General features: G+C 36.7%; 1 protein-coding gene across 23 annotated transcripts in view; it reads left to right on the top strand.

Moving 5' to 3' along the window:
- LOC117415753 (protein-methionine sulfoxide oxidase mical3a-like) overlaps positions 1-17,281 on the top strand; it is a 103,813-nt gene that overhangs the window by 20,103 nt on the left and 66,429 nt on the right. For 20 of the 23 annotated variants that reach the window (XM_034922184.2, XM_034922185.2, XM_059027538.1 and 17 more), the window contains exon 3: positions 5,005-5,272. The exons of 1 other annotated variant lie outside the window; for it this stretch is intronic. The gene's annotated coding sequence lies outside the window, so the exon portion shown is untranslated. Of the gene's footprint in view, positions 1-1,384; positions 1,446-4,844; positions 5,273-17,281 lie in introns of those variants that run through there. 2 more of the 23 variants (XM_034922179.2, XM_059027535.1) reach the window with 2 other exon arrangements.

The raw sequence follows: 17,281 nt of genomic DNA, 5'->3' as shown, positions 1-17,281 counted from the left end.
TTTTCTTCAATTAAGCTTGATTAAGCCTTTTTTGCCTCAGCTTCCTAAATGTGCATCCTTTTATGTGTTTTCTGGAAGTGTGCTTTGTGATCTTTAATAAACCTAAGATCTGAAGCCATACTACAGACGTCTTGCTGAGGCTTTAATTAGTAAATCCCTTTCTTTATATCTGGGTCAGTCACTTCACTCTTCACAGGAGGGAAAACATAAGGGGCGTCTTTGCCACATCTAGAGCACACAGGAAACCAGCGCTTTCCTCCTTTCCTGTATCTAAAACAATGTTTGAATTGACATATTTAAAAAATAATAGTAAAATACAACACTATTTTGCAAGACAGTCTGTTTGCTTTGGGACGACCTGTTATTAATAGTTGGTGCTTCTCAACCATTATTGCTATAATAGTACATGTATAGTCCCTAAGCAGCCTGACCCATATGAAAAAAAATATTCACAGTGAATTATCACTTTCCCTGTCAATAAGTTACTGAAATACAAACCTGGGGAAATGTTTACAGCCCCATACCTAGAATACAATATTCATCAAATGCTTATTACAGTTTTCATCTTACTGATCTTTCCATTCCTTTTTCCCAGTTCAGTTTCATTTTCTTAATGGAAAATCATTGTTTCTAAAACAAAAGGAGATTGGGTCAAAATTGCCTCATCCAATGGCCAGCCCATGATCTTCCAGCCAAGCAAAGTTTTATTGTAACACAAACAATTAATTTTCAGGGGTTCTCCTGAATTTATGAACTCTCAAATAGGATATTCCAAGCATATTAAAGGGCTCCTCCTTCATATATGTGCACATAATTTGTTTAAAGGACATATGTAATGGTCTGAAAAAAAGGTGGTGGTGGGGGGGGGGGGGCAAATACAGTAACCAAATAGTGTGTATTCCAATGCTATTTGTTGTTCCATCCAAATCTACACAAGCAAAACATTTATAAATCCCAGAATGTGTAAATGGCTTCTCAGACAATGCACCCTTTAATCAGAATGAATAATGATATAGAAATGGGTACACACAGAATAGATAGACTCACTAATTGCAGGACTGGCCATTGCCAGCGTTTGCCTACATGGGTCAAGCTTCGCCAGGGGCGTGCAGCTGAATCGTTGGCACTGACCAGCATCGCAATTAGGGAGCTGGCTCAGTGTATGTGAGTTTGACTGTTGTAAACACACACATAACATAAAGAGCAATGCAGGGAAGGGCTTTCTCTGAGACAGCACAAAGGGTTCTGCGACATGTAGCTCAGTTGTTAAAGAAGAAGCTTTTAAACAGGACTATTCTATTTAAAATCCTTATGTGGAGTTAGTAGTTTCAGCTCTCATATACCAGTAGCACTGGGGACTAAAGTATTCTCTAATTATCCACAGAGAAAGGACATACAAGCAGGGACAGTACAGCTTCTTGACATACCAGAAGCCAGCCTTGAAGGTTTGCATTGTTTTTCTTAAAGGGTGGGGGAGAAGTTTATTCTCCATTCTAATGAAAGATTTTGGACTGTTTTCAAAGGTGGCCAGTGCCAATTGTGCTGCATTGTGTGGTCAATTTGTAATATGAATGACTGTCCACTGAGGGCTATAATAGAAACACTAAGCCCATTTTACTTTGCCCAGGGTAGTCCATTGAATAGTTTTCTTTCTTTAGACAGTGTGTTAAACCAAATCTGTTAAGATCAAATTAAACACAAAATAAAAAACCTGAATATTAATAAGCTTTAATTAATCCATACAAGGTATTTGCTGTTTATATTTTATATGTTTGTACACTACTTTTCATTATCTATATTTACAGTATATAAATATAAATATATGTACTCAAAATAATTTGAACCTTATGTTAGCCTATAAAAATAGAAATAAATATATTTATTTTTTAAATTACATTTTAACAACCTGTTAGCATCAGTACTACTGTACAAGCTTGTTCGAAGCTTGGCACAGACTTGCGAGCTTGGTAAAATCATTAGAGATTATTATACCAACAGCAGTGAATCGACATTACTAACTGAACTGGGGATCAAGTTTACCCTTCAACTATTTCTTCTGTAGAGTGAAATGCAATAAGGTGCCCCATTTATAGACTACTCTCACTTCATTTAACAGCTGGGTGGCTCAAAACATTGGCAATGGAAAACTGAATCGTTTGCCTCTGGGTTGCCGAAGCGAACTCAGCACAGTGTGATAAAGACAAATGTTTACTACCTGCTCACTTAGGATAGCATCTTATAGGGCCGTGTCAGCACGTATACCAATGGGTTTTCTGATTTGTTATAAACATACCAAATAATATGTCTTTTTTTGTTTTAGGAAATTAAGTTGAATCTTGCACCCTAATCTTTTTGGATCATCTCTGTAGTATATGGAAAATCCATGCCATAGGATGGAAAGTCATTATTATTATTATTATTATTATTATTATTATTATTATTATTATTAATTATTAATAATAATAATAATAATAATAATAATAATAATAATAATAATAATAATAATAATAATAATCGTTTTGTGAACCAAGATACTAAAATATATATTAAAAAAAAAAAAAATTAATCTGCATTTGTTAAAACAAACCCCAGCCAGCAACAGCAGGGTTTCTTTCAGAAGGCAGTGTTTAGCCCTGCAGCAAATGCCCAACTTTCCAGTAAAGCCCTACAGCACATGCTCAGCACATAGTGTGGGAGATATAATTTGGGGATATCTGTGATTGCATGACATTTCTTATCCACACATTTACCCTTTCCTGGGTCAGCAGAGATACACATACAAGAGCAGTCATGGTGTGCCCTGGCGAGCATGGTACCAGTACTGTAAATCATATAAATGCATGGCAAAGAATTGTGAAACTCATGGTTTACGGTAAACATGTAGGACAAAGCACAGTAAACTGCAGTATTAAAATGACCATGCAAACCTACCATGGTAAACGTTTACAGTATAATTGGTATGGACTAGAACTAGTATTCCAAAGTAGAGGACCGGGGGGAAAAATGGTGAAAAAATAAATAAATAATACATGATTGTGTTTTTGACATTAGTATAGTATTTCTTTTACAGATATGGCGTGCATTTCTTTAGAGAAAAATGAAATTCGCATAGAAAACATTGTGACGTTTTTAACCGATATGCAAATCACTGCTCAGCCAGCATGCAATACTGAGTGCATGGTCCGGTGTGATTTGATTTGCATCACACAGAAATAATGAATTGCAGACACAGATGGACAGGGAGAAAAATCCTCTGGCGGTAGAATGATGCAATTATTTATTTATGTATTTTTTTTTAACAATATTCACAAATATAATATACAAGATAACAATAATGTCAGTACCATTACAAATAAATATTTATTGTAATTTATAGATACAAAATAAAATAAATATACATACATATATCTTAGCTACATATCCATACATGTATATCCTCATATTCACATGTACGTAGTCATACTTGTATACTTACATATATAACATAAAAGCCTATAAAATAAGATGTTTGTTTATAATATACAAGAAGTATGAATGTATGAATGTATGAATATCATTCCAAAAAAAGTTTTGTAAAAGGGCACTCAAAAAATATGAGTTGTTGTTTCAATGTCATAGTCACAGAAACTGCATGCATTATGCAGGATACTAAACTTGCGATTCAGTAGCTCCCCTGATGGGTAAATTGCATTCATAATTTTAAAGTGAGTTTCGTTCACCTTAGGATATATTGGACAGGAGTGATAGAAAGTAACAGCTTTTACCCAGATCACAGGTTCAACATCTCAGCACACTGAAGGTTGATATATTGTATAATTCTTTTGTTAAATGATTTCTTATCCATTTATTATTGCATCTGGACTGTGAAATCAATACCATTTATTTTAAAACAGGGGCTTTTAGGGGAAATATCATAATAATCTAAAATATTTTGAATTTGTTGTAGGCGTGAATATGGAATGGAGTGTACCACTTTGTTGTATTGAGAAGGTGTAATGTTTTTAATGTGTATTAACCAGTTCTTCATATTTTTTTAATGAGTGATTATCCTCTAAAACATCTCACAAAAAAAAAAACAATATTTGATTCAAACCACTCCTTATAGAATATTGATTTATTTTTACAATTATACTTCTATTATTCCTAATAATTGTATTGGTGTAAAATTATGTGAAAATATTAGTTTCCAATACGTCAATGCTTCTTTGTGAAAATTGTAGACGCCATAAAATAACAGCATAATAAAGATTTCAGTCCTCCCAAGACTTTAAATATAGAGTTGGGAATGTGAAACCATACTGATTCACTATCAAGTATGAATTGTTTTAACCAGTTTAATTTAAAAGTTCAATTTAAACATTGGAAGTCAATAGGATTTGCTCCCCCCCCCCCCCCCCCCCCCCCTCCTCCAAAGAAGAAATCCTTCTAGAGAAAATTACACAAGGCAAAATAATGCATGACGTCAACTTGCAGTTCTGCTGTTTAAAATAAAACAGCAAATTAATATTTTGCAATACAATCTATCTCATTTTCTCGTATGTTTTGTTATGACCAGTAAACGTTTTTATAAATAATAACGATACTACTGTAGAGGCACATACATGTTTATACACGCCCAGTATTATGTTACCATTGACAATTTGACATTCCTGTTATTTTATAAGGGTGAAATAAAGAATAAGCGCAACACAGTTCTCCATGTTTGGAATTCACTTCCCATCCCATCTTCGTTGTCCCACCCCTATCTAAAACAGCCAATAAGTTTTACCCTTGCACAAACCATGCTGTTAGAAGCAGAGCCAACGTTTTAGACTCTTCAAAAGGCGAGGGGAACCCCCTTTTGCACAATTTGTGTGTGATTAACATTACGTGATATAACATGTAATTGTGCGGCTTGAAGTACAATCAGCCGGTATACAATCGCATGAATATTCTGATTTATCACGTGAAAAAAAATACCTTGTACATTACGCTTTATAATCCTGGTATTCTTATTCTTTTCAGGCGACCCCTTTCCAGACTCAAAGTGGTACCGTCTCAAATGCAGTCACCAGGTTATTACGAACTGAAAAGTTTATCAGTTAAAAGTTTGTTTCAAAGGTGAATTGGGAGAGTCTCTCATTCCAAGAAGGGAAAACAAAACGCGCAGCATTATTGGATCTAAAATTCATACCGCCTCGATATTACCACGTGGAGTATGCAACACTGAAGATTTAACGTGGCAAAACGTGCAATAACCGTTGGGATATTTCAAACATAGTAACTGAATAAGGTAAGCAGCTGAAGTCTTTTAGATACCTAGCAAGAAATGCCTGTTTTGTTTTGTTTTTGCCGAGGAGTAAATACGCATTATGTTTTAAATTAGCATTTTTGATTAAAACAAACACACACACACAAAAAAACAACAACTAAAAACAAACTATGACTTAAAATACAAATAGCTTTACTTTGCCATTGTCCTTTTAGTGTATTTACCATACCATTACTATCAAATATACTGTTGCCTGTTAAAAATAAGGTATTGTTATATAATTGCATAACCAGAAATGTCTGACATACCGAAGACTGTAGAAATGTACAGCAGTGGTTTGATTTTTACTGTGTTGCCAGATGGTGTGATATGTTATTCGTAGTCAATGTTAGATGTCTAAAATATATTTGTATTTAATTGCAAGTCATAGATAGTACAATAATTTACACAGATAGTATTATGTTCCAAGTTCCGCTTTACAATTGGTACTAGAACTAGAAGTTAGAAGAAGATGGGCAATTTTTAGCTACTGACACGTTTTACCTTGCAAATAAGTAAATTATTGAATCGCAGTAGTTGGATACACAGTTTCTCCAACAATGAATGCAAAAATAGAATCCCTAAGCTTTATTATTATTATTATTATTATTATTTGATCGTTTTCGAAGGGGTAATACATGCAGTAGATTATACCATTTATTAAAAAAAATATAATCTCTTGGATTTGTATACTACAGTAGTAGTTTTTCAAGAAAGAAACGGGCCTATTTGTATGGTTTATGATATTCTATTTCCAGAATGTGGACAAGCCTAGTAAGACGTTTTGAAGATCAAACTTTTGTGTTGAGATAGGCCCCCACCACCACAAAAATCTTGGGCTTGACATTAGTCTGACAAGGAAACCTTATCAACAGTATACAAACCTGCCCCTTAGGGGGGGTGGCCGTGCTGAAAAATGCTGTACTAGTTTAAGTAAATAAATAGTAGTGTACATAAATGTTCAGACTGCCACAGTAATAGTAATGCAAACCCACAGTGCTTGCATTTGTTTTGATGTTTTAGGATAATGTATTAACATGTTTGCCAGCAGTCCACCAATGGTCAGGACAAGCGCTGAGTATAGGCGTTGTAGGTGTACAGTTAAAGATACAGCCAATGTTTTTCCTAGCCAAGTTCAGTAAGACCATGTAAATAATTGATTTACTTTGCTTGCCCTTACCTACCTCCTTATCCCTGCCGTTAAAATAAATGAATTAGTAGAAGCAGAAGGTACCATGGGAAAACTTGCACGACATTTTTGCATTTTAAAATGTGTTCATTTCTGTGGAGGAATCAATTTGATACTCCTACACTGTGCCTACAGTAGCAGGTTTACTAAGTCGCTGTGCGGCGTAACATCCACTCTTCTATTCAACCGTCTATGTTGTACAACAAGGCACTTTATTTTGCAGTTGGAAATGCATAATTGTTTGTTCCCACACCAATACTGTAGTGGTCTGTGGTGAAAAATACCTAAAACAACAAAGCTAGTCACAACCTTGCAGTATAGTATTGGAGGGAAATCCGTTGCAATTTGGAGCTATTCAGATTCTCGAATGCACTATGGATTGTGCAGATCTAAAGTGTTCTGCAGTTACAGCTGAGTATGTCTTGGTAATCAGAGTGGGAGGAATTCTGTCTTTGTAATCCCTGTACAGTCCTTGACTTGTTTAGTTGCCCCTGGGAGAAAGTCTCTACCTTTTGCTTCAGAAAGAGCTAAAATACTGGATTCTGCAAGCATTTGGCTAAATGTAGTAATTCTATTGAGCGCATTCTCTACAGAGGCCTGCACATGCATAGAAACTCTTCTGTATGTATTTGTGGGTGTCCAAAATATGTTTAGCTCCTGTATGCTCTTAATTTATAATTTTTTCGAAATGTTCTGATCTCAAAAGTAACATCCAGTTTTAGTTGTTAAGTTATTACTTTTAGGCCTGTCCACACTACATAACTGATCTTGAACCATACTGTTTTAATTCAGCTCAAAGCGTTCACACTGAAGTACCATTTCATGTTTAGTTGGATTTCATGTGTACAAACGCTATTAAAACAGTTTGGTTACAGTTCCTAGCAGTGCAATGGACTGTGCGACTTAATATGATATTATCCCACCATGCACTCTGTTTTATGTTTACAACCTGGCAAATATGGAGCCCATGCCCACGGAAGACATAGTGCTTCTTAGCATGAACGTTATGGCTTTGGTTCTTAAAAACACAAGGTACAATTTATTAATTATTTATTGGAGGATACACAAAAAATGTAGTTCTGTATTACAGCGTCCACACTTCTGATAAACCGCACTACCTGATGTGATGTAATTTGGAACTGGACTCAAGACTACCCCCTTCCGCTGCGGCGCCACTAGAAATTGTTCATATACGAACGATGATGTAATGGTGACATTAGGCGCCCATTTTAAGCCATTTTAAACAACCATTGGTTGCTTACCAAATGACTGACATCTTGAAAGGCTCCAACAACCAATCAGGGATGGTTTTATATACTTTCAAAATGAAAGTAAAGTTAGATAGACAGAAAGCTAGACACAAGAGTTTTTGTTTTGTTTTTTTTTTCCTGTCGGGAGATTCGTCGGTTACAAGTACAAGCTTATTAAATCATCCAAAATGTTTATAAACTCAAAAATATTAACTGGAAGTGAAATATTCATATGGTGAACATCACTGATGACTCTCCAATCAAAATGCATTTCACTAAAGCCCTAGGCCAATATAAATACCTTTTATTAGGCGGTGCAGCATTTCAGTAACATGGAGGAGGGAGGGTAGGAACACTCAACAGGAAGAGAGATGATTAAAGCTTTTGTTAGGTTGGTGTTTAGTCCAGATCTGAGCACACATGCCCTGCCACGATGCTTAGTCAGACATGACTCAAGTTTGAAATTGCAGGGTAAACACTGACTGTTTAGCAACAGCTGGAATTGATCTCCTCCTGTTTTTACAAAACTGGCACATGGAAAATCGTAAGAGTGGAAGTGTTTCACTTCTAATATATAAATATACCTGGGGTACAATAAGCATATATTAATTGCCTTTGCTTGGTCAGGATTGGTGCTCATTAGAAAAAAAAGCTGGAGCTAGAAAGATGTTTTAATGTATTCCTTCGAATTTAAGACGCAGCTCAAATTTCTCACCCTCAATTTCAGGAAAAACTAAAACATCCAAAATATGCATTTACAAAGATACAACCTCAATTACTCATATGAAGGCAGTTTGCGGCCATCTGCTATCACACAGAGCATCACAGTTATCTGCTGCTTCTCATTACTCGTACCTGTTTTTCTCCCAGTTTGTGAACTGTGGCATTGCTTGGCATCTCGAAAAATATGGGGGTCTGACCAGCATTTCCGATCTGTCCAAGCTGGTACTGTTTGTTAGAGACGGTCAAATTGTAAACGCTTCTCTTTGAATTCCTCATGAGGCTAATGACGCTTCTTTGAAAATGGTTTGAGATCGGGCAGTAACGTTTTGGTTCGTATTTTCTCGGCAGTCAGTCACATTGCTGTTTGTATACTTGGGTAGTCATGTCTTTTTGTTGGTGCTTTTTTTTTTTTTTTTTAATACATGCATCACTAAACTGTACTCCAATTTAAGTCGCAGGCTATTTGAGAAGCAAAAAATGGTTAAAGTGCAGCCTATAAAACCTATTAAAATTAACTGTTTTTCTAAATACATGATTTTATTTTCCTAGAATGCTTTTTTTCCCCCCAAAGTTAATACAATTGGGCCCTTGGAGAATTATAAAAATGCTTGATTGCTTCATTCAGTGTATAAAAGTCAGCATGTAGTCTGTTCAATTCCCTTATTTCATGTAGGGTGTAAGGACGGCACACATGTGTGTCTGGTGGAATATCGGCACGAGGTGAAGTGAACGGATCGAGGCTGAAAGCAGAGATCCATTAAGTGCTGCGAGGGCTGATATAAGCCACACAGACACTCAGTCCTATAACTACAGACTGCATTAGTGTTAATATACAAGATACAAATCCAGCTATATTTGTTTTCTCATCATTCCAACCTTTCTTTAATCCATTGTCAATTTAATTGAAAACAGAGAAAAGGTTGATGAAGACAATACCGTTGTGTCTCAGGTATGCTGGGAATTGTGATGTCACCGTTTTTAAATGGACTGCACTTGAATAGAATTCCAAAAGTTGCCTCTGGTATGACTTTTTTTTTTTTTTTTTTTTTAAAGCAGGTAACATCATCCTGTAATGAATAGGGTTTCTCTGTGGTGCGGTCTATAATTGTAAATAAAATACTAACATTTGAAAAGTGACAAACACAAAACTAGTTTACACCTGTTGGTGCATTAACTTGCAGTGGGATAGTGCTGAGAGGGGACCTTTTTCAAACTGCAGTACAGTAACCATGGTATACCAACATGCTATACTGTACTAGAGGTTTGTCAATGAATCGTTATACTTTACATGGTGTATCATATTGTAATAGAGGTATGTATCATTTGTATTGTAATACAAGACAACATAGCTCATTGTAGTTCACCAAATTGTACTTGATTGAAGAATAAGTGTTTTATAGTTGGTATGAATACATACTATCTCACTTTTTTTTTTATTTTTTTTTCTTTCAACAAAATGATCCTTGATTAAATAATCATTTGATCCTATCATTCATCAGCAATTAGCCCATCAGGACCATCATGCATATTGTGACATTAGTGTATCGTTATACCTCGATCTTGTACCTGATCCTATAAACAGGTTTACGCAATAACCCTGGTGTTGAGAAAACAGGTAATGTACATTCTGGGCAGGCTTGGAATAGTACAGTATGAACATTGGTACACAGGGTTGGGAACATCAGACATTCAAAAGGCTATACCATTAGTCTGCATGAGATTTATAGTATATGACACATGTTTAGTTTAAACATGGCTAATGTTGTCTTAATAATCAATATATATAAAATGTCTTTGCTTAAATCTACAGTGAACATTTTTAATTAATTAGGCTGCAGGCACTGTACTGTGGTATTGAGGCTGAATCCAATTTCTTGAAGCATGCTGCTTTGCTAATTGCAGTGTATTTGATTATAAGTCCTGAAAGTTGTTCCCTTGCAGTCACTTCTGGTGTCCATAATGAAATCTCATGTGAACAATCAAAGCATTTATCCAGACCTTGCAAGGATTGCCAATCTGTCATCTGCGCTGGGATTAAAAATGAGGAAAGGAATATAGATTTAATGCTGCCATCTTCAATACATTGATTCCATTACTGTACATCAGTGTTTTTGACAGTAAGCGGCGCCATACACACAACAACATATTAACCACTAATGGAGGCAGCCCTGAAGTCCTGTTTCTAGTCACTCATGATTGTGATTTGTTGTGCAATGGGATCATGTTTATATAGTATTCTTAATGTTTGTATGCCTCAAATGTCTCTTGCCCCTTTACAAAGCACATAGAACAGATGGAATACACAAGGTCCGCATTCTACACAGCGCTAAACCATTTAACTTTGACCTGGAACACCTACTTCGTTTGACAATCTTCATTCACAGTTCCATGTTAACTGTGTTGGGTTCTTGTTAGGTGGTTGTGGGTGTGGGTGTGGGTGTGGGGGGTGGTGGTGGGGGAGGGGGGTGTTAATGAAAACACAAGAAGTTTAATCTTTTCTCTCCAGGGCTTCGACACCAGGGCTGGTATGTGTGCTGAATAAACAGGTGATTTGTTGTTGGATCAGACAGCCAGACAGTAGATGTGTTTAGTAGCCTTATCTCTTTTTCTGTGCTTAATTAACAACATGAGGCAACTAGACTGGTCCTGGTGTGCCCGAAATAGTACAGTACTTTTGGCAAGAAAGTAATCCAAATAATACAGCACAGTTCAGTATTTAACCAGTAAACCTAGTCTACTGAGATTTAACTTTTAAAGCTGTTTGTTAACTCTGAAGAGACGTTCTACGTCCAGCCATGGGTGACGAATATGTACCAACCAACAAGGAGGAGAGGGATCCTCTGTGTTTAACCTGTAAAATTTAATCTGGGGAGCCAGGGGTCAGGTGAAATTGATTTTAAAATCTAAGGGATGCAGATAAGACTCCTAGGACAGTCTTCTCTCCTTTTAATCAACCCATAATTGGACCCTTTTAAGGTTACACAAAGCTGTTTTCAGTAAACTGGGACTGTTACTGCGAAGTCTCTGTGGGTCTCACTTTCCTCTATAGTAGTAGTAGTCGTAGTAGTCGTCCCATTAAGTATTTCTAACTCGCTACAAAATGTATTGGATTCTGCCCAGTAACTTTTCTCCAAAGCACTGATAACGGAAACTTGCCAGACTGCAGCCAGTGGGTGCATGAAAGGAAAAACATTCTGGAGGCATTTCCTTTTCCTCACACCTCCTTCTCATGAGAACTTCCTTAGTTACAGTCACTAAGCCCAGAGGAATGAAGCTGTCACCATTCACAGTGTGCCAATTTGCAGACCACAATGGGTGTGGGACTGTGCAGTACTCTGAAATTTGGAGACAGACATAACAACTTGACATGTTTCAGGGGCTATGTTGTCCAAATGTAACAAATTTTATGTGTAAATAGGTTTCCAAGTATATTTTTTTTAAATAAATAAATGCAATACTGCAGTACAAAAAAGTGTGCATACAAAATTCAAATGCTGTTTGCTAAGACAGTGGTCATCATTTAAGAAGCAATACAGAATGTTCTAAAATAAACTGTTCAATTAAAAACAAGCAAATAAGTGTAGTGAATGATTCTAGTGGTTGATATTCTAGTGTTTAAAGGCAGCTGTCATCTATATGGTGCATATTAATTTGTCCTAAATGCATTTCATCATTCTTTTTAGACTTTGTATTTGAAGTAGTAGAAGATGTGCTGTTGTGTTTTTGCTATCACTAGAACATGCTTACTGTAGTTTTGTTTTGGTCAGTACTCTTCAATAGATTCGGTAGTTCATTTTAAATTAAATGACTGTCCTACTGTTTCCAGCATCTTTACAGCATGTAGTACTGCCAATAGATTTTGTACTGTATTCAAGCCAGGAATATTGCTTTTAAAGTCACAAGAGTAACATTTAGTTTTTGATATTCATAACACAAGTTCATTTTGTGCATTTTCATATTGCTACTGTAACTTGGGAAACGCTATTCTCGTGTGCTCTGATGCATTTTAACATTCTCGCGTGCAGCGTGCCACGAACAATAAGAATAGCTCTGTGAGTTGGCTACTGCAAGTTTTCTCCAAATGCAGGATTTTAACCTGTGACTGTGTATTCTTCTGAAGCCAGTGTTATGCCTAAGGAGCTAATGTAACCATGTGCTTTAGATCAAATAGGCCTACATGATTGTCCAAATGGCAGAAGTAGTGTTGCACTGCTGCATTCATGTGCCTGTTGCCTTTTTCTCTGATCTAGCGATTTACCACGCCTTTAGCCTTATCACTTGCTGCAGAAGGATGGCTGCTTCTATAGATAGGCTGGCTTTTGACCTCTGACGCATCATAAGCCTGAGCAGTAAATGTATTCGCTATTGTATTATACGCCTGAGATCTGAACTTGGTAGATGTTTCAGGCAGCAGTGTGGAGTAGTGGTTAGGGCTCTGGACTCTTGACCGGAGGGTTGTGGGTTCAATCCCCAGTGGGGGACACTGCTGTTGTACCCTTGAGCAAGGTACTTTACCTAGATTGCTTTAGTAAAAACCCAACTGTATAAATGGGTAATTGTATGTGAAATAATGTATAATGTGATATCTGTATAATGTATAATGTGATCTCTTGTAACAATTGTAAGTCGCCCTGGATAAGGGCGTCTGCTAAGAAATAAATAATAATAATAATAGATAAGGGGACAAAAGCAACAAGGCTACTTTTTACCATAACTTATTTCATTTTAGGCATTTCTGGAGCCACCTGATGTGTGAAAAAATAAAACAAGCAGGTTCGATTGCAAAAACTGCACCATTGTATGTGTCCTCATTTAAATAACTACCGTAATAGTTCCGTGTATACAGTAGTATCCAATTTTGTTAAAATGTAATCTGTTTGGTACATTTTTAGACAATGTAGAGTGTTGTTTTTGTTCATTTCTAACATGTATTTGGAATAATGTGGTGGAATTCCTGTGCTGTTGGAAAATCTTTGGCCTTGAAGAACAGTACCTGCCACTCCGTCAAAGTGTGCTGCTGTGCTGTGCTGTGATGTGCTGTATGTGACGGTTTTTGTCTCTTGTATTCTTTTTTCTTTGAATGGCTGAATTATGTAGGTTTCCTGAAGTTTTTCTAGCTGCGTTTTCACAGTTAGCCCTCCTGTCGAGTTGAGCTCTTTTAATCTCTGAGCTCCACTGATAGTTTCCTCTCATTAGAGAGTCCTGCATGTTAGAGGTGAGGTGCTGAAATCCAGCATCCTGTAAACGTATGGAAAGAACTTACTTTCGGTGACAAACTGGGAAGAGATGATGGCGTCTCTTAATGGACTGATCTGTTACTGGGAGTGTGAAGAGATTGGGGGCTTTAACGCCTGGACTCCCCAGGATCTTGTGGGGGTGGGGGGGGGGGGTATTCTTTAAAAAACACTTGTTAAAGCTTTGTGGAAAAAGGCCTGAAATACATTTGGTTTAGAAGGTTGTAGTTCAAGTTGTGCCTAGACTGTATTGGTCCCTTCTCAATAAAAATAAAAAAAAAAACCAAAAAAACACACTATCCTTCATAATTGACATTGTAGCGAGCTCGTCCAAATAAATGTGACATGATTAAAAAACGTGTTTGAAAGCCTGCTTGTTTTAATAAAGAGAAATGTTTGACATTCATCTTGCACACATTTATCGGCTGTCTGCCTGATGCGACTATAGACTGTCATGTAGTACAGTATGCCATTCAAAAATAGGATGACTGTACAAACAAATATTGGAAATGGATATTAGTTTTCTAGACTACCTGCATTGCCACTGTTCCCATTTTTACTGTATTGTACTGATTTACCAGCATTTAAGACATTCCTTTTAAAATGACTTCAAAATAAGTATCAGGAGTTGTCTTTGCGGGCCAGTTTATACAGCTGTCTGGTGTTTTAACTACAGTACAGCTTATGTCTTTGCATCCCAAAGGCTATCATTATTGCTTGTCTCTAGCTGGCAGTGAAGGTGAAAAATAATTTGCTGTATAAAGGGTGCTGAGTCAAAGATACCAGAAAACTTGTGGATAAAAGGCTGATGCTGTTAACCCTAAACACCATTATTCTCAAATCCACTTTTACCTGGTGAAGGGATGTATGTTGTCTTTCAATCTTATATGTTGAACAATAACATGTGGTAGCTAGTGCTGAGACGAACATGGGATTTTTCATGTTCAGATATTACAATAATTATAATTTAAAATATTTCAAAAAGTAATAAAAGCGATTATATTGCTCAGAACGCAGACAGAAACAGCATAGCAGGGGGGCGTTGCCCCTGTGTGTGCACCTTTTATTTTACAGCAAGACGTTACAATTGAGAGGAACGGTAGTTCCTTGCACCAAGTTATCAGCGAACACTGCCAGAGACTCTCTATACAGCAAGGATGGTTTACATGTTTTCAGGGTATTGGCGCAGCAAACGTAAATCAGCCAAAAGCACCATTTCACTTTTTTAATTTGTAGTTCCCAACAGGCAAACAAAAACTGAAATTAAACTTAACAATTCAAATAAAACAAAGGTGAAAATAGCGTTGTAAAACGAAGGGGGGAATGTTTTGGTTCTCGTTTATTACATTCCATATAACAGTTACAAAAAATAAATATACATTGTATACAATCTTTATAAAAATCACGACACAACATTTCCAGCAAGTTGTTCACTGTTTAAGCGAGGCATTTCAGAATGACGTGCTTGCCTTTTTTTCTGTCACATTTTTGTCATTTTCTAGCATATAAGAATTGTGGAATGGAAGAGCATTGCCTTTATCCTGCCCAATTGAGGACATTTTAGATGTGTTGGTATGTATTCTGAATTGGCACAGACATGGGATCAAACTTGCAACTTCTTGATCAAAAACATTCTAAAAACAAAGTTGTTTGACTGTTTAGCTAAATTGCCCTACCTTTTAGCAAAGCTTAAATGGTCGTGGATCTAACCAGTATTTAGAAATGCTCCTGGTTTTTATCAGTATGCAGTTGCCTTCTGCGATAGCACACGTCTTAGCTGAACAGCGTGGGTGTCTCAGGTATTTATACAGGTACAAACCTGTTGTGGTGCAGACCCAACCGATCTGTGTCGGATTACTCTATAATAAAACACCACGCGGTGTGTAGGAGACAGCAATTCAAGTTTTATTTGACAAACAACCTGGTGTTTTGAATTTATTGGTTTAATTCGCTTAGAGTAGCAATCACTGCAACACAATTCTGCCAGTGCACACTTTAGTCTTGTTTGATACAGTACTGTATACAGTACACCCTCGCTATAACAAACCTGTTGGGGTCCAAGCCTTTTGTTCGTTATGTTGAGGGGTTCATTATGGCGAAAGGACAATCAAAGTGAACAATAAACTGTTGGAGTAAGTTAATGAGATGAGAATTACATGTACCTGTTCATCTCATGTATGCAGTATTCTGCCTTTGCTTTATCCTATTAAAGAATTAAAACCCAGTACAAAAAGCAAAAATTCCAAATTGAAGCTGAACTTTTTTATTCCAAATCAATCTGACATGAATCATTTCAAAGTGCACCAAATCTTAATCCAACATGTAAGAATCCCAAACTATTCCAAATCAACCCGACATGAAGTTAATCACATCCTCAAGTTTTTTTTGTTGGTGTTTTTTCTCCAATTAATTTTGATGGTTGCTGAACAAGCCAAAACACAGAGTGCTTTTTGACAACCTATGTACAGAGATATACCTGTGTTACTGCTTTTTTCAAATGATAAATATAGTTTCCAGCTTTGTTGCAACATGAAATTCTTTTAGATTCGGAGGCATAGTTACACAGCTCACACTTTATTATGACAAAAGAGTTGACTTCACTGCGAAGGTGGCATCCTGTGCGTGCAGACCAGAATGTTCACCTTGTGTTTAACCTATCTAAAATATATTTTTTTGTTATTTGGGGTCCAGGGGCCAGGTTAGTTGTAGCAGAAGGTTCGTTTTAATGAAGGGTATTGTAGCGAGGGTGTACTGTGCTTACCTTTTTGTGCTTATGCTGTGGCCCTGTGATGTTTCACTCAGGTGTGAACCCAGCTGTGCCCAGTCTAATGTCTTATACAGGACCATTCTTTAAAAGATGTGTTTGCCTGCATATTAGACTCCTAAACTGAAACCTACAGTCGTCTGTAGAATTGGAGTCCATTAGCATCCTGGAATGTGCTTCGTAAAAGAAGGTAGACCTACCGTACTGTAAGTTTTGTTGTTTAATTAATGTTCACAATTTGTCATTGTGGGTTGCAACCTCGTAAATTCCCAAGGGTTTAGTGGCTGCCGTGCCTACTGAAGGAGCATCGCGGTTCACTGTTGTGCAGTTTTCTTAATCTTTTAAAAAAAAAAAAAAAAACAAAAAAAAAAAAACATCCCTAATCAGATACAGAGTGACTGTACATGTAAACAGCAAAGGCAGCGATACCACATTACAGAGGTCAGATTACTAATAGCCAAACTTCACTCCTTTCTTTTTTTGAGTGGAATTTGAGTGGAAGTCTCTTTTACCACAGTTAAAATGTGTTCTCAGAGATGTGAGGGCTTGGGTTTTCAGGCTAAATACATTAGTCCCAAATACTATCTTCTTTTGTAATGTTTATTTTAATGTGCTTAATTTATTTTAGCTCAGTTTTAGCATTGCAGATTAAGAGTGAGACTTGGAGGTGATGACAACTAGGCCACTGGAACATGAACTAAATGTTCAGGTAATCAGCAGGACAGCTGAACATTGTGCCAGTGGCAGGGAATCGCTGCCAACATTTGGACTATTCCAAAAAAAACAAGTGTACAGACAGCAGAAATAAATGTTTAGAGAAGTCAGAAAAGC

Source organism: Acipenser ruthenus, chromosome 7 (assembly GCF_902713425.1).
Source record: "Acipenser ruthenus chromosome 7, fAciRut3.2 maternal haplotype, whole genome shotgun sequence".
Classification (NCBI taxonomy): Eukaryota; Metazoa; Chordata; class Actinopteri; order Acipenseriformes; family Acipenseridae; genus Acipenser; species Acipenser ruthenus.
This window is presented reverse-complemented; position numbering and strand designations above follow the sequence as displayed.